This window comes from Sminthopsis crassicaudata, chromosome 4 (assembly GCF_048593235.1).
Source record: "Sminthopsis crassicaudata isolate SCR6 chromosome 4, ASM4859323v1, whole genome shotgun sequence".
Classification (NCBI taxonomy): Eukaryota; Metazoa; Chordata; class Mammalia; order Dasyuromorphia; family Dasyuridae; genus Sminthopsis; species Sminthopsis crassicaudata.
Window position 1 is genome coordinate 123,252,467 of NC_133620.1, and position 24,069 is coordinate 123,276,535.

Sequence of the window (24,069 nt, forward strand, 5' to 3'; positions counted from 1 at the left end):
AAACAATTAGGGCTCACAATAACTCTTGGGAAATAATGATGCACAACACCAACCTAAGTGCAATTTTCCCTGAGAATTCTGAGTAGTTTTAGTAAATATTATTCATGCTCCCAAATGTTACTTCTAGTATGGCTCTTTGGAACATGCGTACAGGTGGCATTTCTAACTGTATCCAGCAGTCACTGGAATCAAACCTCCTTGCTATTCTTCTTGTGCAGGCTTATTAATTAATGCAAAGGTTTGGTCAAATCCTTTGAGATATTCTTAAATTTCAGTCTTTCTGATGTTTATTTTATTTTTTAAAATAAATATAATACCTACTAAATGCTTACTAGGCAGTGGCAGCTAAATGGCTTAGTGAATAGAGCACTATAACTGGCATTAGAAAGACTTGAATTTAAATCTGGCTACAGAAACTCACTAACTTGTGTGACCCTAGGCAAGTCATTTAATCTCTATCTGCTTTAATCCACTGGAGAAGGAAATGGCAAAGCACTGTACTAGTTTTTTCAAGAAAACCAGGTGGACAATATAGTCCAAGACATCATGAATTGGATGTAACTGAACAACAAAACAGACTAGGCTGTGTGCTCAGTACTTTACAAATACAATCTCATTTAATCCTTACAATAACCTTAAAGGTAGCTATTATTTTTATCCTCATTTTATAATCAAGAAAACAAAAGTTAAGTCACTTGCCCATGATGACACAGTAGAAAAAAAAAAAAAACACTCTTGGAAGCCAGGCTAATTGAAGATAAATCCAAACATTAAACCTACAGCATTCTGAATAAATGGTTATCTATTTTCTTCTTGAAGAATTCAAAGGAGAGAGAATTCACCACCCATTTATTTTTTAGATTTTATAGATTATTTCTCCTCATTTTGCCCTCAGGGACCAATCTGATTTAGTCTAATTTCTCTTCTACACAACAATTTGTTCCTGTACTTGTAGTGCTCATATCTCCACTAAGTCTGTTCTTCTCCAACTACATCTTACTGACTACTTTTTATCAAGCCACTTCCCCTCCCCTGGGTGTAATGCTTAGCTTGACAATGTCCTTCTTAAAATGTAGTTTCCAGGACTGAACAAAATACTCCAGATGTGATGTGAGTGAGACAGAAACTGATTACTTCTCTTGTTTTAGGGATGTAATAGAGAAGACTTAAGAGACATGATTGGTCTCCTCAAACCCAGGCTAGATGAACACCTGCTGGTAATATTACAGAGGGAATTCTCCTTCAGACATGGGGAACCTCAGATAGCTATCATATAGGCCCTGATTACGTGATTCCAATATTGCCATTTAGAAGGACAGTTTTTATTTTGAGAAGATTATTTTCTTCTTTTTTATACCTCATACATAATTTGGTTTACAAAAAAATCATATAGCCTCTCCTTTCTCCTTTCTCTCCTTTCTTTCCTTTCCCCTGAATCCAAAGATTGCTTTAAATGCATGTTTTCAGTTCCTTTTCATGAATAAGCAAACAAAGAGACCTTCTGTGGTGTTATTTCACAGGTGACTTCTTGCATCTTTGAAATATGAAGAGAGGCAGTGCAAAGAAACCCAAGCAGAGGGAATTCAGGCTGTGATTTTAAACAAACAAAAACTGGAAAGTTGTAATAAGTAACAAATTGAAAATTAAGATCATATGCCTTCCCACATACTTCACAAACTACTATTCTTATAGATAATGAGCTTAATGAGAAAAAGAGAGAATTGAGGGCACTGAATTATCCAGGAGAAGTTCAAAGAGGAATAACATTAATTTTTTTCTAAGGGTGAGCCTTCTCAGAATCCAATTAGGAGGAATCTATGCTGCAAACATAAGATAATCATCTGACATTATGCTTGAAGATTCACTATTCAGATATTCTACTTCATGGTTTAAATCAAGTTTTACACTAATCTTTTCCCATAAGACGAGGATGGTATTTGATTTTTGTCCGATAATGATTTTTCAAATGAATTTCATTTGGAAACCCTCTTAGTTACAAATCATATCACTGGCATTACTGATATTACTGTTATATCCTCTTTTCTATATTAGAATTACAGGATATTTGAGCAAGCTCTCACATGTGTCACCATTTTATTACATGGCCTGAATGATGGTCCACAAAATGTTTTGCAATTTTGAAACTACTTATTCAAAAGAACATAGTTACCATAAGATTGTAGATCATTCCATAAATATGGAAGATAAATCAAAATTGAAATCTAATTACTGAAAGGAAATGGTTGAAAACTTTCTTCATGTACACAAGTAGAATGGATTCTACTTGTATATACCACATATGAATTTCATGCTTACTGAAAGGCACATGAATTTTTACTAATCAAATCCAATGGAAAGACTTTCTATTGGTTCTGTTTTATAGACAGAGAAACAAGTGCATAGAAATAGTGATTTATTCAAATTTAAGTTCTATCTGGGTATTCTATACCGTCCTGACAGATGCTGCTGATTTGATTAGCTGATCTGCAAGGGGATTAAACACCCCCTACTGAAGTCTTGAGACCTTATTTTAGACTAAAATTAATGTCCATTGTTAATTATCTTTCTTCTTTTCCAATATGGCTTCACTTCTCACTTCTGCTCCAACTGCAGTATTAATCTCTACTTTGACCTCCTCTGTAGGAAGAGGTGTTTGTTATCACTGAATAAATGTAGGAAATGCTCAATGAGAAAATGGTAATTATATCACACACTTGAATGAGTGATTAATGACTATTCTCAATAGAGAATTCTTCACTTATAGATTAAGACAGAACAGAGAAGTGAAAGAGCCCTAATACAGATTAGAGAATAGCTATTGAGAAAGATCAGATGTCTTCAAATCAGGGTTTGAAATCCAAGTAGAAGATACTTTAAAAAAATTTCCAAATGAAATAAAGTAAGACTTGTAGTACAATTATATACCCCTATCTAGTGTCACTAGTTGGATCCTTCAAAACAACATTGGGACAGTTAGGTAGTATAGTAGCCATAGCATGACTCTGGAATCAAAAGGAACTGGGTTCAAATTTGACCTCAGATACTTTCTAGCTGTGTGACTCTGGGAAACTTTCTTAACTCTGCTTTTATTTTATGAATGAAAATTTGCCTGTCCTTCATATCTCCTCACTTCTATTGAAAAAGAATGAAAAAAACACTTTTGACAAATATGCAAAGTAAAACAAAATGAATTTCTTCACTGGCCATGTTATATGTAAATATACATATTTGAAATGTAAAAAATTGAAGTCTTAATCTATATTTTCAGTCTATCACCTCTCTTAAGAGATATGTAGCATGCTTCATTATGATTCCTCTTGGAATGGTGATTGGTCATTGCATTGATGAGAATTTTTAAATTTTTCAAAGCCTTTTGTTTTTACAATATTGTTTTATAAACTATTTTATTTTTCCTCACTTCATCTGCATTAGTTTATGCAAATTTCCCAGATAAATGAAAAAAAAGATTTCTTTAAAACCCAGTCCTTTTCATAATTTCTAATAGGACACTATCATTTCATTATGATATATGAATATCAATTCATATACCATAATTTGCTTAGCCATTCGCCAATTAATGGGTACCCCCTTGGTTTCTAGTTCTTTGTTACCATGAAAAAAAAAAGAGTTGCTATAAATATTTGTGTACATATGGGTACTTTTCCTCTTTGATTTTCCAGGAGTTGAGATTTAGAAGCAGCATTGCAGGGTCAAAGAATATATAGAGTTTAGTAATTATGGAGGCATGGTTCCAAATTACTCTAACAGGGGCTATAAATCTAACAGTGAACCTGTTTTCCCACAGCTCCTCTAGCACTAGTCATTTTTTCTTTTTGGGGGGTCAAATTTGCCAATCCAATAAGTGTCAGTAGAACTTAAAAATTCTTTTTAATTGACATTTTATCTAATCATTTGTGAATTAGCAGTTTTTTCTTGTGGTTGATCTTAGTTTGAATTTCTTCCCCTGAACACTTCCCATTTATATCCTTTGACTATTGACAAGGAAAACACTCAATCTTATTAATTTGTGTTACTTCTTTATATTTGGAAATAAGATTTTTATCAGATTTTATCCAATTTTATCAGAAAAATATTGCAAATATTTTTTCTCTATTTTTTGTGTCCAATCTTCCACAGTACTGATCCTTTCTGTGATGCCATAGGAAGACAAAAGGATAAGTGTTGTTGCCCTGTTACTTTTTTAGTTGTATTCAACTCTTTAAATTCCATTATCTATCATCTAATATCTATTATACTAGCCATATTCTTTCAAGTTTTTATTTTATCACTGTCAAAATTTGGGAGCAATTACATCTACGGTATTCTCTTAACTGTTTGGTTGTCTTTTTTTTTTAAAGGAAATAATATGTCTGTTTTTATTCTCATTGTTTTTTTCCCCTAGATGTCTATTAACCTTTTATTTACTTCTGTAAAGCATTTTAGAATTTTTTCCCAGGAGTCAAACTCAGTGACATAGAATTTTTAGTTTTTATTCTCACCCCAACCTTTTAAAATAAGGACATCTTAATTAATTCTCCAATGTTGAGTATTTCTTTTATTTTTCACATTTTTTTAAAAAATAGAGACTCAACTATCACATCTATAGGTTTTTTCAGTACTTGAGGATTTAATTCATCTGGGAAAGATCACTGGAATCCAAGGGCAATGAGATATTCCTGTATTATCTCCTTATTTATTTTGTCAATTTTGTTCTGTTCTTTCCAGTCCAAGGATCATTCTTTTTGGTGGTTAAAACAGAAGCAAGATAAAAATCAAGAAGGTATGCCTTCTATCTGTTGTCACCTCATCTACCACAACTAGTAGTTCTACCTTTGATCCTCTAGTTCTTCATGATGTTATTCAGACAGGGGTGGGGATGGGTGGGAATAGAGATGAATAGGGGTTGGGAAGAGGATGGGGAATTCCTTTTCAAATGTGTTAGCATTCCTCAGTGTCTTCTGGTCATTTTGATCTTGAACACCACAGACAGACAAAATTTTTAAGCAACATGTCACACTTTTTCTTTCATTCTTTGTTACCTATCCTTGTTTCTAACATCTGTGTACATTGTTAAACATCTAAATTGATTTTGGAGTTTCTCTATGCATTTATACTGGTTTCATTAAACAACTTAATGTTTTCTCTTTTTCAGATTGTTTCACTTTTGTCTTCAAGTATTGTGTTCTTCATAGCCCTTGGGCTGACTTCCCAAGTAGAATTTTAGTTCATGGATAAGAATAAAACTCTGAAAGGGAATGAGGTCAATGAACTGTAAATTATTGAACATAACTCCTTTTCTTCATCCCTTCACTAATTCACTTTGTGAATTTCAGGCAATTGAAATAACTTATATTCATAGTATTGTATAGTAGAAAGAGTATTGAACTAGGAGTTAGAAGATACCTTAACTGCTGATTAATAGCTATATTGCTTTTGGTAAGTAAATTTATCTCTCCTGGTTTGTTTCTTCCTCTTTAAAATGAGAAATTTGGTTTAGATAATCCCTGAAGTCAGTAGAGTTCTAAAATTCTATGATTTGTATATGTACAAATCTCTATTTAAATATGTCATAGGGACTATGTTTTGAAATAATTTTAATTCTCTTTGAGAGTTGTGACAAAAGGAATTCCATTGCAACAAAGAGATTAATATTATGCTATTAATGGAGTCACTGTTATTCTTCTTTCCCTCTCAAGTCATTTTTGGATTATTCACAGATTGAAGCAGGTTACTAACTTATTTTTTTTTTGGTACAATAATTCAATATTTTATTTCCCCCCATGTAAAAACAATTTTTAAGAATTATATTTAAAACTTTGAGTTTCATATTCTCTATCTACCTTTCACCCTCTCATTGAAAAGGCAGACAATTTGATATAGGCTGTACGTATTTAATCATGAAAAACATTTCCATAATAGTCTTGTTGTAAAAGAAAATATAGACCAAAACAAAACAAAACAAAACAAAACAAAAAAAACCCAAAACTACCAAGATAAATAAAGAAAGTAAAAAAAAAAAAAAGTATGCTTCAGAGGCAGCTAAAGTGCTGCAGTGGATAGAGCATCAGCCCTGAAGTCTGGAGGACCTGAGTTCAAATCTCAGACACTTAACACTCCCTAGTTATGTGACACTGAGCAAATCATTTAACCCCAATTGCTTCAGCAAAACAAATAAATAAATAAAGTATGCTTCAATCTGTGTTCTGATACCATCTGTTCTTTCTCTGGGGATGGATAGCAGTTTTCATTATAAGTTCTTCAGAATTATCTTGGATCATTGTATTGCTGAGAATGGCTAAGTTGTTCACAGTTGATCATTTTACACTATTGATGTTACTTTGTACATGGTACATATCACTTTGTATCAGCTCATGTAAATCTTTCCAAGTTTTTCTGGGAGCATCCTGCTCATCATTTTTTTTCTTGTGTATCATTTTTATTTATAGTTTTTTATTTACAAAACATATGCATGGGTAATTTTTCAACACTTTCCCTTGCAAAACCTTCTGTTCCAAATTTTCCCTTCCTTCCCCCCACTCTCTCCCCTACACGACAGGTATTCTAATATATGATAAGATATATGTTAAATCCAATATATGTATTCATATCCATATAGTTGTCTTGCTGCAGAAGAAAAATCAGATCTAGAAAGAAAAAAACACACTGAGAAGGAAAACAAAAATGCAAGCAAACAACAACAGAAAGAACGAGAATGCTATGTTGTGGCCCACATTCAGTTCCCATAGTCCTCTCCCTGGGTGTAGCTGGCTCTCTTCATCACTGAACAAGTGGAACTGGTCTGAATCAATTCATTGTTGAAGAGAGCCATGTCCATCAGAATTGATAATTGTATAGTCTTGCTGTTGACATGTATAATGATCTCGTGGTTCTGCTTATTTCACTTAGCATCAGTTCATGTAAATCTCTCCAGACCTCTCTGTATTCATCCTGATGGTCATTTCTTACAGAACAATAATATTCCATAACATTCATATACCATAATTTACCCAACCATTCTCCAATTGATGGACATCCACTCATTTTCCAGTTTCTGGCCACTACAAAAAAGGGCTGCCACAAACATTTTTGCACACGTGGATCCCTTTCCCTCCTTTAAGATCTATTTGGGATATAAGCCCAGTAGTAACACTGCTGGGTCAAAGGATATGCACAGTTTGATAACTTTTTGCTGTTCATCATTTCTTAAAGCATGATAGTATTTCATTGTAATCACCAAGATTTATTCAGTCATTCCTCAATTGATGGGCATCCCCTCAATTTCCAATTTTTTTGCCACCAGAAAAAAACTGCTATAAATATTTTTGTACATATAGGTCCTTTTCCTTTTTTGTTTTTTATCTCCTTGGGGAAATTGACCTAGCAGTGGTATTGCTAGATCAAAGGTTATGCATGGTTTTATAGCCATTTTGGGCATAGTTTCAAATTGTTCTACAGAATGGTTGAATCATTTCACAACTTCAGGAACAGTACAATAATGTTTCATTTTCCCCACAATCCTTCCATCATCTGTCATTTCCCTTTTATGTCCTAATAAGTATGAGGTAGTACCTCAAAATTATTTTAATTTCCATTTCTCCAATCAATAATGAATTAGAAAATTTTTCATATGTCTATAAATACCTTTGATTATTTCATCTGAAAACTGTTCATATCTCTTGATCATTTTTCATTTATGGAGTTGTCCTTATTGCTAAAAATTATGTTCAGTTCTCTATATGTTTGACTAAGTCATTCTTAATATCTGAGTTCAAATTTTACCTTATACACATACTAAATATGTGATCCTTTGGTAAGTTAGCCTCATTTTTCTCATCTGAAAAAGTGGAGTATTAATAGCCCCTCTTATACAGGACTATTGGGAGAATCAAATGAGATGATATTTGTAAATGCTTTGCAAACTTAGAGCACTATATACATGTAAGCTAGTATTATTTCCTGTCCCTAATTCCTACTTATAAAAACTTAAAATTGACAAAAAATCTTGGGATAAGAGGTCAACCATTTAATTTTGACATAAAAAATTTAATAATGTCATGATAGATTTTCAAACAAAAATTCTAGTTAATAAGCATCATAATATGTCTAATTTAGAAAAAGCAGTGGTTGAGACACCATTAATTAAATTACCATATTCAATTACTGGAAGCAACACTTTTTGGATCTGATCTTTAACATGCTTCCTGTCTGTAACCTTTTTCTTTTGGGAGACCTCTTCATTTCCAACTCTTAATTATGGGTTGAGAAGATAAAGAAGGGTGGGACTTATACTGTAGGTGCCAATCATTTCACAATAGTCCTGTTTTAGAATAGCTGAACTGGGGCAAATCCCTTTAAAAACTTGTTTAGATGGCTATGTTTATGGAGCAGATGGTAGGTTAGCCACTCAACTCCAAATAACCTTTTCTATGATGATTCATTTGGACTCAGTTTTAAATGTTGATGAAAAGCACTTGGACAACAAAATTAAGGTTTGAATTTGAGCCAAAGAAAATGTCTATTTTTCCCCTTTAGAAAGAACCATTTCAGGGTTCCTGAAACTGCTATTATCTTTCATTTTGCATTCATAGTGTTGTATTGTTGGTTTGTGTCTATAGTGAATGGCAGCAGAATGAGGTGCTCTCTACTAGGTATATATCTGAATAACTTGGAATGAAAATAGACACTCCAGACACAGAATAACCAAAGTTCAGAATTATAAGATAGTCCAACTCTTATCTCTATCAGAATGTTGTTTTTCAACATTCTATGCCTTGGACAAGGAGGTTTTGCAATGGATAGAATGCTGGGCCTGGAGCCAAGAAATTTGAGTTCAAATATGAGCTCAGACACTTTCTATCTGTGGTATCCTGGGCAAGTCATTTAACCCTCTGTCTCAATTTCCTCATTTGTAAAATGAGCTAGAGAAGGAAATGACAAGCCACTCTGGTATCTTTGCCAAGAATATTCCAAATGAGATCATAAAAAGTCAGCCAGGCCTAAAGTGATTTAACAACAAAAAAGAAGTGTGCCCATCCTAAGGAATGTATGTGTATTAGTATCTATGCACATATGTGTGGATCTCTCCTTTCTCTCTCTCTCCCTCCCATACACACACACACACACACACACACACACACACACACACACACACACACACATGTCTCTTTCTCCTCTGTCTCTCTGTCTCTGCTTCTGTTTCTGTTTCTGTCTCTGTCTCTCTATCCCTGTGTCTATCTCTTCCCTCCCTCCCTCCTCCTCCTTCTTCTTCTTCTTCTTCTTCTTCTTCTTCTTCTTCTTCTTCTTCTTCTTCTTCTTCTTCTTCTTCTTCTTCTTCTTCTTCTTCTTCTTCTTCTTCTTCTTCTTCTTCTTCTTCTTCTTCTTCTTCTTCTTCTTCTTCTTCTTCTTCTTCTTCTCCCTCCCTCCCTCCCTCCCTCCCTCCCTCCCTCCCTCCCTCCCTCCCTCTCTCTCTCTCTCTCTCTCTCTCTCTCTCTCTCTCTCTCTCCCTTTTCCTCTTTTTTTCTCTCTCTCCCTCTTCTTTGTCTGTTTTTCTTTCTCTCTTCTCCCCCCACACAAACACATCCTCTGTCTGTATCTCCCCATACATATATGCTCTCTCTCTATATCTATATATATACATATATATATATACATATATATGTATACACACATACATATATGTGTATATATATATGTGTATATATATACACATACACTCATATATATACACACATACATACACGCTCTGTCTCTGTTTTTCTGTCTCTTTCTATGGTCTCTGTCTCTCTGTCTCTTTCTCCCTCCCCCCCTCTCCCTCTATATTTCTATCTCTCTCTCTTTGTCTGTCTCTGCCTTTCTATCTGTCTTTCTGTCTCTCTGTCTCTCAGTCTATTTGTTTTTTGTCTCTGTCTTTCTAATCTAATTCTAATAGATTGATTCTATTTTAATTATTGCTTTGGGAGCTAGGTAGTAAAGTAGATAGAATGCTGAACCTTGAGTTAGGAAGACAAGTTCAAATCTTTATTTTAAATACTCACTATTATTTACCTTCTAATTTATTATTTAATTTATTATTTATTTTATTAATAAAGGTATTTATTAGTGGTTCTCTTAAATATTTACTGGCTTATTAGCTTAAATACTAGTGACTCTGGAGAAATTATTTAACCTCTGTCTACTTTGATTTTCTCATTCATAAAAATGAGGATAATAATAAATACTTTGAAGGCTATTGTGAGAATAGAATGAGATAGTATTTCTAAAACATTTTCCGAGCTTTAAAGAGCTATATAAAAGTTCTTGTTGATGTTGTTAAGGAATATAAATCTGCCTTTTTGCAATTTCTACTATTTGTTCCTTGTTCTACTCTCTGGGGCCAAGAAGAAAGAGTTTAATCTCCCTTTAAGATAGCCCTTAAAATATTTGAAATAAGTTATTAGGCCCATTAATAAATCAATAAATATTTATTAAGGACCTTCTATTTTTAGACAATACAGTAAGCTTTAGGGAAGCAAAGGCAATGATGAAACCATCCCTTCTCTCAAAAAATTAATATTCAGGCAGGGAAAAGAACATATATGGAGATAAGGATATATACAATATATAAACATATAGTCATATCACATAAAAGTATAATATAAATATATAATAAGTATATGCATATAATGAATATACATATATAATATAAGCATATTCAAAATAATGATAATTTAGGGATGAAGGGCAATACTAGCATGATTCTCTTCAAGCATCAGAAATAATATCAAGCACAAATCATGGGACCCATTATTCAGTAGGAGGTAATGCCAGTAAGTGCCCTAGCCTTGGAAGTTGCTTTTGTTACATATATGCATACATACATATTCCTATGTATGCACATGCATATCCATATATTTGTAAATATTTACTTATATATATATGTAGATATACATAAATACACACATATGTAAGTGCATACACATATATACACATATTCCTTGAGGCAAGCACACCTAATTTTTACCACTTAGTGAAATAGGATATATTAAGGGGAAGACATAATGCATACATAATAATAAAATTGATACACTATTATTTTATATAGCACTTTAAAATCTGGAGAGCACTTTCTTTATTATAACTCAGTACATAAGTATTATTAGCCCCATTTTCAGGTGAAGATTACAACATGGAGATAATAGAGGTTCGTTATAGGAAAGAATATTTAATCATAGAGAAATGCACATTTCTTGGAATACAAATGGATTAAAATCACAAAGTAACTAGAAGAAACTAAGATAAGCTGTTTAAGAGGCAGAACAGAATAGATTAAAAGAATAGTAACAAGATATTCTTAAACTTCAGAAAGAGGATGTGAAAGGGGATCAAAAAGAATGAGAAAGCTAAATTGTGTAAGGGGAAAGGAATGAATGCATGATGAAGAAAAAAGCTGTAGCAAAATGGAAATAGACCATTTTATTTATAGAAACAGACAAACTATTTTACCCTTTCTTCTTATTTATACAGGAATGTAAGAGGAAATAGTATGAGGAGAGAATAAAGGAAAGTACACAATTATCAATCATAACTATGAATGTAAATGGGATGAACTCACCCATGTAATGGAAGGGAATGGTTTAGAAAACAGAATCAACAATATGTAGCTTATAAGAAACAAACGTGAAACCTAAAAGTTCATATAAAGTATGAAATAAGGGGCTGGAACAAAATCTATTATGTTTTAGATGCACTAAAACAAACAAACAAACAAACAAAAAAAAACCCACAGGTGTAACAAGCATGATTTTTAGATAAATCTACAATAAATAAAAACATAATAAGAGATAAAGAGGGAAATTTTGTCATGTTTAAAGGTACTATAGATAATGAATAATAACAACTACCATTTATATTTTAAAGAGATAAGAAAAATAAATTGTTCATATCAAAAGTGAAAACAAGGGACTTTATAGTAATCAAACAGTTGTTAATAAATGAAATTACCAGAAACTTTTGCTCAATCACATTCTAGCAAAAATGATAATTTGAAGAAAATGAGTGCATTTTACAAACTCATTTATAAAAATATAAAATACTCAGACTGATTCAATAAGAAATAAAAAAAATTATTGATACAATAAGTAGGGTACAATGTATAAAATAAATTCACACTAACCACCAGCATTCTTGTGTAACAGCAAAAAACCCTCCCCAAATTAGAACCCACAGCAATAAGATGAAAGAGACATTTTAATCAAAAACAGCTATCGAAGATATAAAATATTTGGAAATAAATTTACCAAGATACATATAAGAGCTATATTACACTCCCAGTCTTTTTACACATGATTCCCTTCTACAAACTTTATAATTTAACTATAGTAATCTCCTTATGATTCTATACACACAGTAAGTATTCTATCTCCTCTCTGTTTCCACATCTGTAATATACTCCCTCTTTATCACTCCTCAGAATCTCTGAGTTTCCTTCCAGATACAATTTAAGTTCAAAATTCTATGTGACACCCATTTTGATTATCTCAGCTACTAGCAGACTCCCTTCTAAAGCTAGTTTGTATAATGTATACATGAGAGAATCTTATTCACTCTGTTGTGCCTTTTATGTCTCACATAGGCATGTGTGAATAGCTATTCCCTTTTTGAGCCAAATTGCTCACTCTATTCTGTCCTCAGAATGGGAAATTCTAGGTTCTCAGAGAAAGACCACTATGTGGTCACACTTAAAATTCTCAAATTACTCTTGAAAGGAAATATATTTACCCAAGTTACCATTTTACCCACTTTAATGTGCTTTTATTTACACAAATCAGACACTAACAATGATAATACATTTTGGGAGGGGAGAGGCTGAGGCAATTGGGGTTGAGTAACTTGTCCAGGGTCACACACCTGGGAAGTATTAAGTGTCTGAGATCACATTTGAATTCAGATCCTCCTGACTTCAAGGCTGGTGCTCTATCCACTGTCCCTCCTAATTGCCCAACACTTTTCAATCTTAAGCATTATTGTTTATTTAGCAATGGGGTAAAAGATACACACACACACACACACACACACACACACACACACAAACATAAATAAAGCATGTATTATAATTCACATCAAATCTGAGTCACATTCTCAATATCTGTGCTGGAGAATTATAGAAATCTAACAAGGAAGCAAATGAAGGAGAAAACCTCACTGCTTGAGATAACTTATAAATCTGTATTGTAGGCTAGTTGAACTTATTGACTTGGTCATTCCATAATATTTGTACCATACAAAATCTCTTCTCTGTCAGCTACTCTTCATCACTCTGAAGATAAGTAAATCATCTTCCCTTTTCAAAATTCTGCACCTGAATTTATTATAAGTTCTTTCAACTTATAGAGGTTAGACAGTTGTTATATTCTTAATTTTGTTATTATTTCCCAATCATGAGAATTTCAAACCTTATCAGACTGGCTATCTCTAGGCACTATGCACTAGCCAAGGCAGCTATTCACTTCCCTCTTTCCCCCCATATTGCTGCAGTATCCTAGTGAAATCAGAACTCAAAGCTAAGCACTCAGGTTGCTTCTCTAGGCTAGGCAAAATGGCCTCTCCAGCTTTTTACTCACTTATATTATTTATCATTCAATTAGATCTCAGCATTTTGTTTTATAGCAAAGCAACTGCAAAATCTTTCACTTCCCTTTCTGAGTTTCTCTCTAAAATAAGATTAAGGGCCAGTGAAGATAACAAAGATCAATATATTTATCTTAAGTTCTAGGTGATAAAAAGGGCAAAAGCTGAATTCAAGGCTTAATTCAACTTATTAGGAGATGCAACCAAAGCCTTCTTATTAATCAATTGTTCTTGCTATTGGTTTCTTCTATAATTCTGACAAAGTTGCATTTTGATTTTGATTTGTTCAGTTGTTTTTCAATTATGTCTGATTCTTGGTGATCCCATTTGGGTTTTTCTTGGCAAAGATATTGGAGTGTTTTGCCATTTCCTTATCCAGCTTATTTTACATAGGAGAAAGCTTAAGCAGAGTTAAGTGACTTGCCCAGGGTCACACAGTAGGTAAGTATCTGAGTCCAGAGTTGAATCTTCCTGATCCTGGACCTAATATTTATCCAATGTGCTATCTAGCTACTCATAGAGCATTCTACTATTGCCCATTATAACTAATAATAGCTAAATTTATATATTGTTTACTGTGTGTATGGCACTGTGCTAAATGCATTGTAATAATTATCTCATTTGATCCTTGCAACAGCCTTGGGAAGTAGGTGCTATTATTATCATCCTTATTTCACAAATGTGGAAACTGAGGCAGATAGTTATCAAGTGATGTTCCCAGGGTCACACAGATAATAAATGTTAATAGGCAGATTTTAACTCAGGTCTTCCCGATTCCAGACCTTATATGCTATCCACTGTGCCACCAAACTGTCCCACCTTTCTCTGACACTGTAGCTTTCAATCTCATCTTTCTCTACCCTCAGCAAATAAATCAGAATGTCCTGGTGTAAATCACTCATGCTTCACTCACCTAATTTCTCCCATGAAATAGTCCTAATTTAACTATCCTTCAGTCAACAGTCATATGACTTTTCTTTCTTTTTTTTTCCTTTATCTTCTGAAGTTTGAAAATAGTTATGTGCAAATGATTGAAGAAATTAATGCCCTATAGCAACCAATTTTTAAAAAAAGGCCCTCTGTTACATTTTGTGTCTTTGAATATATTTTTGATACTTAATTTTTTCAGCCTTTAATAAATAAAGTATTTTACTGCTCCTTTAAAACATTAACCTTTCCATTCACAAGAGGGATCACTCCATATCCTTTACAAGGACCCATATATTTATATTTATTTCATAGTTTATTATGTACATCATATAGGATTACTGCTCAAATACTTTTTGATAATTGTTATATTTTTATACTTTTGTGAGTTTTCTTTCTTTCTTTTTTTTTTTTTTAGTAGTTTTTACTATACCAAATTTCTATTCTTACTCCTTTCAGGTGTCAAACTATTCATCTATGAAAGAGGCAATACTTTGCATTTGTTAGTAGATGATTTTACTCTTTTGCTTTATGAAAAAAAATTGTTTTCAGTTTCTTTTAGCATTAAACTGCTTTACAAAAAGACTTCAAAAAATCATCCCCAGGATAATACACTATGATCAAGTAGGATTTATACCAGGAATGCAGGGCTGGTTTAATATTAGGAAAACTATTAGTATAATTGACCATATTAATAATCAAATTAATAAAAACCATATGATCATCTCAATAGATGCAGAAAAAGCATTTGACAAAATCCAACATCCATTCCTACTAAAAACGCTTGAGAGGATAGGAATAAATGGACTATTCCTTAGAATAATCAGGAGCATATATTTACGACCGTCAGTAAGCATAATATGCAATAGAAATAAACTGCAACCTTTCCCAGTAAGATCAGGAGTGAAACAAGGTTGCCCACTATCACCATTACTAGTCAATATAGTACTAGAAACGCTAGCCTCGTCAATGAGAGCTGAGAAAGAGATTCAAGGAATTAGAGTAGGAAATGAGGAAATCAAACTATCATTTTGCAGATGACATGATGGTATACTTAAAGAATCCCAAAGACTCTGCTAAAAAGCTATTAGAAATAATTCAGAATTTTAGCAAAGTTGCAGGATACAAAATAAATCCACATAAATCCTCAGCATTTTTATACATTACCAACACAATCCAACAGCAAGAGATACAAAGAGAAATTCCATTCAAAATAACAGTCGATAGTATAAAATATTTGGCAATATATCTACCAAAGGAGAGTCAGGAATTATATGAGCAAAATTACAAAACACTTGCCACAAAAACAAAGTCAGATTTAAATAATTGGAAAGACATCCAGTGCTCGTGGATAGGCCGAGCGAATATAATAAAGGTGACAATACCCCCCAAACTAATCTATTTATTTAGTGCTATACCAATCAGACTCCCAAGAAACTATTTTAATGACCTAGAAAAAATAACAACAAAATTCATATGGAAGAATAAAAGGTTGAGAATTGCAAGGGAACTAATGAAAAAAAAGTCAGATGAAGGTGGTCTAAGTGTACCTGATCTAAAGCTATATTATATAGCAGCAGTCACCAAAACCATTTGGTACTGGCTAAGAAATAGACGGTCGATCAGTGGAACAGATTAGATACAAAGGACAAAAAAGGGTACATCTATAGCAATCTAATCTTTGACAAACCCAAACTTACCAACATTAGGGATAAAAATTCATTATTTGGAAAAAACTGTTGGGAAAACTGGAAATTAGTATAGCAGAAATTAGATATGGATCTACACTTAACACCATATACCAAGATAAGATCAAAATGGGTCCATGATTTAGTCATAAAGAATGAGATAATAAATAGATTAGAGGAACAGAGAATAGTCTACCTCTCAGACCTGTGGAGGAGGAAGGAATTTATGATCAGAGGAGAACTAGAGATCATTATCGATCAGAAAATAGAAGATTTTGATTACATCAAACTAAAAAGTTTCTGTACAAACAATACTAATGCAAACGAGATTAGAAGGGAAGTAACAAATTGGGAAAATATTTTTAAAGTTAAAGATTCTGACAAAAGTCTCATTTCCAAAATATATAGAGAACTGACCCTAATTTATAAGAAATCAAACCATTCTCCAATTGATAAATGGTCAAAGGATATGAACAGACAATTCTCAGATGATGAAATTGAAACTATATCCACTCATATGAAAGAGTGTTCCAAATCACTACTGATCAGAGAGATGTAAATTAAGACAACTCTGAGATACCACTACACACCTGTCAGATTGGCTAAGATGACAGGAACAAATAATGATGAATGTTGGAGGGGATGTGGGAAAACTGGGACACTAATACATTGTTGGTGGAGTTGTGAAAGAATCCAACCATTCTGGAGAGCAATTTGGAACTATGCCCAAAAAGTTGTCAAACTGTGCATACCTTTGATCCAGCAGTGATATTACTGGGCTTATATCCCAAAGAAATACTGAGAAGGGGAAAGGGACCTGTATGTGCCAAAATGTTTGTGGCAGCTCTTTTTGTAGTAGCTAGAAACTGGAAGATGAATGGATGTCCATCAATTGGAGAATGGTTGGGTAAATTATGGTATATGAAGGTTATGGAATATTATTGCTCGGTAAGAAATGACCAGCAGGAGGAATACAGAGAGGCTTGGAGAGACTTACATCAACTGATGCTGAGTGAAATGAACAGAACCAGAAGATCTCTGTACACTTCAACAACAATACTGTATGAAGATATATTCTGATGGAAGTGGATATCTTCAACATAAAGAAGATCCAACTCACTTCCAGTTGATCAATGATGGACAGAAACAACTACACCCAGAGAAGGAATACTGGGAAGTGAATGTAAATTGTTAGCACTACTGTCTATCTACCCAGGTTACTTATACCTTTGGAATCTAATACTTAATGTGCAACAAGAAAATGGTATTTACACACATATATTGTATCTAGGTTATATTGTAACACATGTAAAGTGTATGGGATTGCCTGTCATCAAGGGGAGGGAGTAGAGGGAGGGGGGGATAATTTGGAAAAATGAATACAAGGGATAATATTATAAAAAATTACTCATGCATATATACTGTGAAAAAATTATTTTAAAAAACATTAAACTGCTTTAATACCTCACAGGGATAGTATCTTACATTTCTGTGAATTTTTATATTTTATGAATCTACTTCTATACATATAGGTTTTCCCCCTAAAGCTGTAAGCTTATTGAGGAAAAAGAATATTTTATTTAAAAAAATTCTAAAATTTAGCACACTACATGATACATAGTTAGTACTTAATAAAAATTCATTATTGATTTGTGGATGGATTGGTAGAGAGCCTGTACAAATACAAGGAAACAAAAAGAGGATATCATATACAAGACAAATAGAGCATTTTGGCTAGATTGAGAAATATGTGTGTGGGAGTAATGGGAAATTAATCTAGACAGAAAGGAAGGAGCTAGATTGGAAATAAATTAGATGCCAAACAGGACTCTGTATTATATCCTACAAGTGGTAAATAGCCACTGAAGGTTCTTGATCAGAGTAATGGTGTGGTCAAATTTGTGGCTTAGGTTTATTTGGCAGCTGTGTGAAAGATATATTAGAGAATGGAGAGAGTGGATCATAGGAGACCATTTAGGAAGCTATTTAGATCATCCTGGTAAAAAGGGATGAGTGATTGAAATAACGAAGTTGTGTGAATGGAAAGATGGGAATAGATATGTTACATATTGTGGCAATCAGCTTAATAGGATTTGGTAATTGATAGGATGAGGTGCACGAAAGAGAGGGAAGATTCAAAGATGACTCTAAGGTAATCTAAATAACTAGGATGATGGTGCCCTTAATGGAAACAGAGAAGTTAAGAGTAATTATAGAGTTATCTTTTGATCATGTTGATTTTGTGTCTTTGAAACATTCAGGTGGACATGTCCAGAAGATATCTGGTGTAGATCAAGATAAAAATTCAGGCAGGTTATATAGATAATGGGACTCAAATGCATAGAGATGGTAATCTAACCCATGGGAGTTATCAAAAAAGTGGAAGAAGTTACTTTGGGAGTTTGGAAATCTTCCATCAGAGTCTGAATATTCATTTTCAGGACAGGTTGTATAAAGGGTACTTATTCAGATACAAGTTGGACTTGATGGCCTCTGAGGTTTTCTGAGATTCTTTCTATAGAAAGGAGAAGCTGGAGATGCTGAAGACAGAATCATAGAGCTAGAAGGAACCTTCAAAATTATCTTCTTCAACTTCATTATTTTATTAATGAGGAAATAAATTTAAAGAGATTCCTTCCCAAAGTCCTGCAGCTAACAAGTATTAGAAGCAAAATTAGAATCTTGGTCTTCCAATGCCCATTCTAGTAGTATGCCTTCCCTTATATCATATTGCCATTCATACTTGATCTATGGTATTTCTGACCAGGGTAGGTTCTGAACTATATATCTGATTTCCCTCAAGCTCACTTTCCAACAGGATCATCTGGATTTATTCAACTCTGTCCTTTTAAGAGTTTTCAGGAAATGAACAGATGAAAAATTTTAGAGGAGTAAATTAAAGTCTCTTTAACTCAGTTCAGAGCTCAGTGAGTTACTGTGGAATCAGAATTTTGCTAGGACCCAGGTTTCATTCAGATACTAACTAATCCCCTCTAAAATATTTTGGCCATGATGTGTGTGTGTGTGTGTGTGTGTGTGTGTGTGTGTGTGTGTGTGTGTGTGTGTGTGTACTTTGTGCTTTGGGAGTTTATATTAGGCAAGAGGAGTGATAATGCATCAAGTTTTAAATTTAGTAAGCTATATTGATGGGGTAAAGTTATTTTTTCAATGAGGATAGTGCCCAACAGAGATAATCTGAAAACACAGTCTAACTGGTAGATCCATATTCAGCATAGCAGGTATCCAGAAATCAGTGCTCTGGATTCACTGTGAGCCAATCTTGGTTTGCAAGAAAAGACACGAATATGCTTGCTTATAAGAAGCTGTAAAGGGAGGGATAAGCACTAAGTATTGGAATTTTCCAAACACATTCTGAGCGTAGCCAGCCACATTGGAAGGCAATTGCTGTCTGCTGCTCTTTTTTAATGCACACTCATACCAACTTTTAGTATCAAGTAATGGATTTTTAAGTAGTGATAACAACTCCAGTCTGTGTTTGGAGCTGAAATTGCATATGCTGGATTACAGGGTTTTTTTTTTTTTTTTTTTTTTTTTTGAACCACAGTCTGTCTTTTTGAGAAAAAAAATTCTGCATGTAAAGTAGATATTTTTACATTTAATTGGAAAAGAATCTTGAATCCTTCAGAACATATGAAAACAGCAAATAGATTTAAAAGTAGAAGTGTGGTAATGAGAGAACTTTCAGCCCACATGTGATCCCAGACACAACACTTCCTAGCTGTGTGACCCTGGGAAAGTCACTGGATCCTAATTGTCTCAGGAAATAAAAAGAATGTTAGCTATAAATTTAGAGCTGGAAGGGTCCTTTAAAGTTATTTAACATCGTCATTGTACTGATTAGGGAACTAAGGACACAATAGGGAAATGACTTACCTAAAGTTTAATGAAAAAAATGCTGGATTTGGAGTCAGAGAATTTGTGACACTTTCTCTCTGTGGGTCTTATTTCCCTCAGAACAGTCTATATCCATAATCTGTTTTCTTCCTTTAAAAAAAAGTATTTATTTAAAACTTAAATGGAAAATAAGAAAAAACAAAATAGGAAAAAACAACAACAATATTGTCATGTGCCCATCAGAACATGGAGAGAATTCAAAATATGTAAAAATAAATTTCCATTTCAAGAAAGCATACATATTAATAGAAGATATTATATTCATAATTGTCTTATCTTTTCATTTCTTCCTTGTAGGTGTCCTCTTGTTCTCAGCTGTGCACTTTTTAAAAATTCTTTTTTCCCCTTTTCATTCCCATCCAGTTTCCCAAGCAGGTTACAGTTAAGCATAGATATATTTATGTACACACACACACATACACATACCCCTATATACATATATGTATGTATGTATGTATGTATACATACTACATACACATACCTACCTACACACATACATATACCTATGTATATATGCCATTATATATAAACATATACATATGCATATATGTATATACATACACACATATAAAAGAATATTAATATGGCTGATATATAAAATAAATTTCTCTCTTGATTGAGTCTTTTTCTTTTTTACTAATAGCTTTTTATTTTCAAAATATATGCAAAGATAGTTTTCAATATTCATCTTTGCAAAAGCTTGTGTTCCAAATTTTCTCCCTCCCTCCCCCCTTTCTTCTCTCCTAGATAGCAATTAATCCAATATCCGATAAACATGTGCAATTCTATACATATTTTCACAGTTGTCGTGCTGCATAAGAAAATTGAGTCTTTTTAAGTTTGATTTTATCTGAGATCAATGACTACTATCCCTACCTTTTTTTCTAATAAATTCTACTCCTGATCATTATTATTGTGTTTGTGCATATCTCTCATTTCTTATCCCTGCTAGTTCTTCTACTTCTATATGTTAACTTGCATTGCTTTTGTTTAACCTCCTACTGTCCCCTTATTGCCCTCTGGACCATAGATTCTTTCCTTTATTTTCTACCCCTGACCTTCCCTTCTTTTTTTATCCCATTTCTATAATCTCATCCCATTCCTATTAATGTACACACTGTTCTAAATCCCACCTAATCCAATTCCCTCCCCCTTATTTCTTTACAGATTTTTGAAGTGTTATACCCGCTTTGCATGATGTGTTTTCAATAGCACTTAAACAAAGTAGTTTTCACAGTAGAGGAAAGAATATATTAGATACTCAATTCAGACTTAGATGATATCATTAGAGATCCTTTGATTTGCTATAGGTCTAGTAAGACACATTGAATAGTTGGGTATCTATTCTTTTTTAGATTCATGTCTGACAGGGGCAGCTAGGTGGCGCAGTGGGTAGAGCACCAGTCCTGAAGTCAGGAGGACCTGAGTTCAAATATGGTCTCAGACACTTAACACTTCCTAGCTGTGTGACCCTGGGCAAGTCACTTAACCCCAGCCTCAGGAAAAAAAACCCAAAAAAACAAAAACAGCACTATTGGTTTAAGAACAATTTTGACTGAATAAGTTGTTTTTATTATTATAAAGACCTAAATTAACTATGAAGGATATATAAAGAATTATGCTTTCTGCATCCAGAGAAAGAATTCATGCCTGACACAGGATGATGCAGGACTTTGAACTGGGAGGTTGGGTGAGATTTAACATAACTGCTCCAGCCTTATATAGCAGCAAGTGTCTTAGGCAAATGAAGGGCATTTATAGTTAAATGAACCGATCCTCATCACAAAAGGCCTATTGCCTTGGGGAAAACCCTCCAAATTTAGTTCATGACAATTGTAGGTCCGGTCTGGTCCTAGGTTAGTCCTACTCTGGATGAATAGCAGAAGGAGATATTGATTTTAGGGCTCTATGGAAATTCTAAGTTGTTCAAGTTCAGGAGGATCTATTTAGTTTAATTTTTTTCCTTTAGTGTGGGGGATTTAAGTAGTAAATCCCCCCTTTAGAGTGGGGGATTTAAGTAGTGCATTATAGACTGAAAGACTTGAAAAGAACACATGGCACAAGCTTCTCTTCCACTATTGTTGAGAGCCTTCACATCTGAATGTCCTATATTCTTTCCTGCTCTCCCATCATCCTTTCAAACTTTTCCCTCTCTTTTATTGGAGTGTTGCTTGAGTTTGGTTTAGATGTGGGCAGCCACATGTCAAGGCTTGTCTCTCATTTCTAAAATATTTGCTTCAAAGGCCCACTTTCCATATTGCCTCATAGGTCACATTATTGTTAAGTTTTTGTTCCTGGTCACGGAATCTTCCCCAGGTGTATTACGTCAAATATGTAGGTAGAACATAAGATAAAAAGAGGCCTGGTCAACCTTGACCTACCTTGAATCCAGTCCACATGGGTGAAAAGTGTTTGGGAGTCAAATGTGGAGACCCTGGATATCTTAGGATCAGCCAGAGTCAGGATAAGCAAAAGTCTATATTCTTGGTCTTTTGGGGTCCCTCTCAGGGGATTAGATGTAGGAATCTCTACACTTCCTTCCTCTCTCTCTACCGCCAAAGAATGAATCCTCCTTCTCCTACTCCTCCCTTCTCTCACCACACCCACAGATCGAGCCAGCATCCAGTTGGGTAGGGTCATCCTCCAAACTTGTTAATAGGGAATTGTCCAATTGATAATTAGCCCTAAGTGCTAGATTACCTTGCACCTAGGTCAAGTACATCCCCTCAGTTCTAGCCCTTTACAGAGAAGTCCACTACAGGTTTAAGAATGGATGATAAGGAATCCTGATGACTATACTCAGCCAAGCTTGTACTTCTAAGGCCATTCTAGAATCAAAGTAGCCTTTTTTTTTTTTTTTTTAACTGTTAGGGAAGGGTGGTTGTGAACTTCATCTCACTGTTAATTCATAGCAAATGAAAATGAAACTGTATCAGAGTGTGACAAATTTCTCTCTTACTTGCTTTACTCTCTAGAACCCTGCACTTTTGATCCAAATAAAATATAGGTTTGTGCTAATTAAAAAAAAAAAATTTACAAATGACTTTAATTCTTATAACATAGTCTTCTCTAGATATACTATACCTCTCTTGGCTAATTGATCTTTCCCTTAATAAGGAAAATTATTCTTATATAAGGATGTGCTTAATCTATTAATTTATTCATTTACTCATACAACAAATATTGGATATATTGTATGTGCAAGGCACTGTCAAGCACTAATCTAGAAAAGCAATGCAAGTCTATACACATAACTCCTATACACATAACTCGATTCTTTTATTTTACCTGTTTTTACTCAATCAACTGACTGTGCCTAGAAATGTGCTACGAGTAATAGGGTGGGGATAGGTGGGAGCTCACAAAAGACTGTTTCCAATATAATGGAGCTTGCAACTTAGTTGAAGAGACAAAACATGCCCAGAAATTCTTATATAGTTGTGAGATCCTTATTCAAATACTTTCTCTAAATGAATATAATTTCCTATCAGAGAAAGCTGAGGTCTGGGTCACACAAAGAAATAGCTTGTTCTTTTTAATCACATCACTGTTAACAATAAAAAAATTATTTAGCATTTATAAAAAGAATTGAATAGAGGGAAGAAAAACATTCATCTGGATAATGATTAGCCTGACATATAAAACAATCAAATTCAATGACAGGATCCCTTGTCAGTCATTATCAGCATTTACTGAGCATCCATTACCTGGGGAACACTGTGCTAAAGCATTTGGAGGTAGTCCTAAAATAAAAAGCAAATCTAGTTCCTGCCTTCAGGACCTTGTGACATCCATTAAGCAAGAGTAGCATTTAGTAACAGTCAAAGCCTGCTGCAATCAATCATTATTTCATTACTCTGTGTTGTATTATTCTGCATTTACTAAAGGGGCCCTGGGAAGCTAAGTTGCAGGCTGACCACACTGATGAACAAGA

The 24,069-nt window shown here is 33.8% G+C and overlaps 1 protein-coding gene across 17 annotated transcripts in view; it reads left to right on the forward strand.

Annotated features, from left to right (window-relative positions):
• LOC141565771 (protein unc-93 homolog A-like) overlaps positions 1-24,069 on the forward strand; it is a 234,147-nt gene that overhangs the window by 120,853 nt on the left and 89,225 nt on the right. For 2 of the 17 annotated variants that reach the window (XM_074309315.1, XM_074309324.1), the window contains exon 1: positions 4,731-4,780. The exons of the other annotated variants lie outside the window; for them this stretch is intronic. The gene's annotated coding sequence lies outside the window, so the exon portion shown is untranslated. Of the gene's footprint in view, positions 1-4,730; positions 4,781-24,069 lie in introns of those variants that run through there. 17 annotated transcript variants of the gene reach the window in all.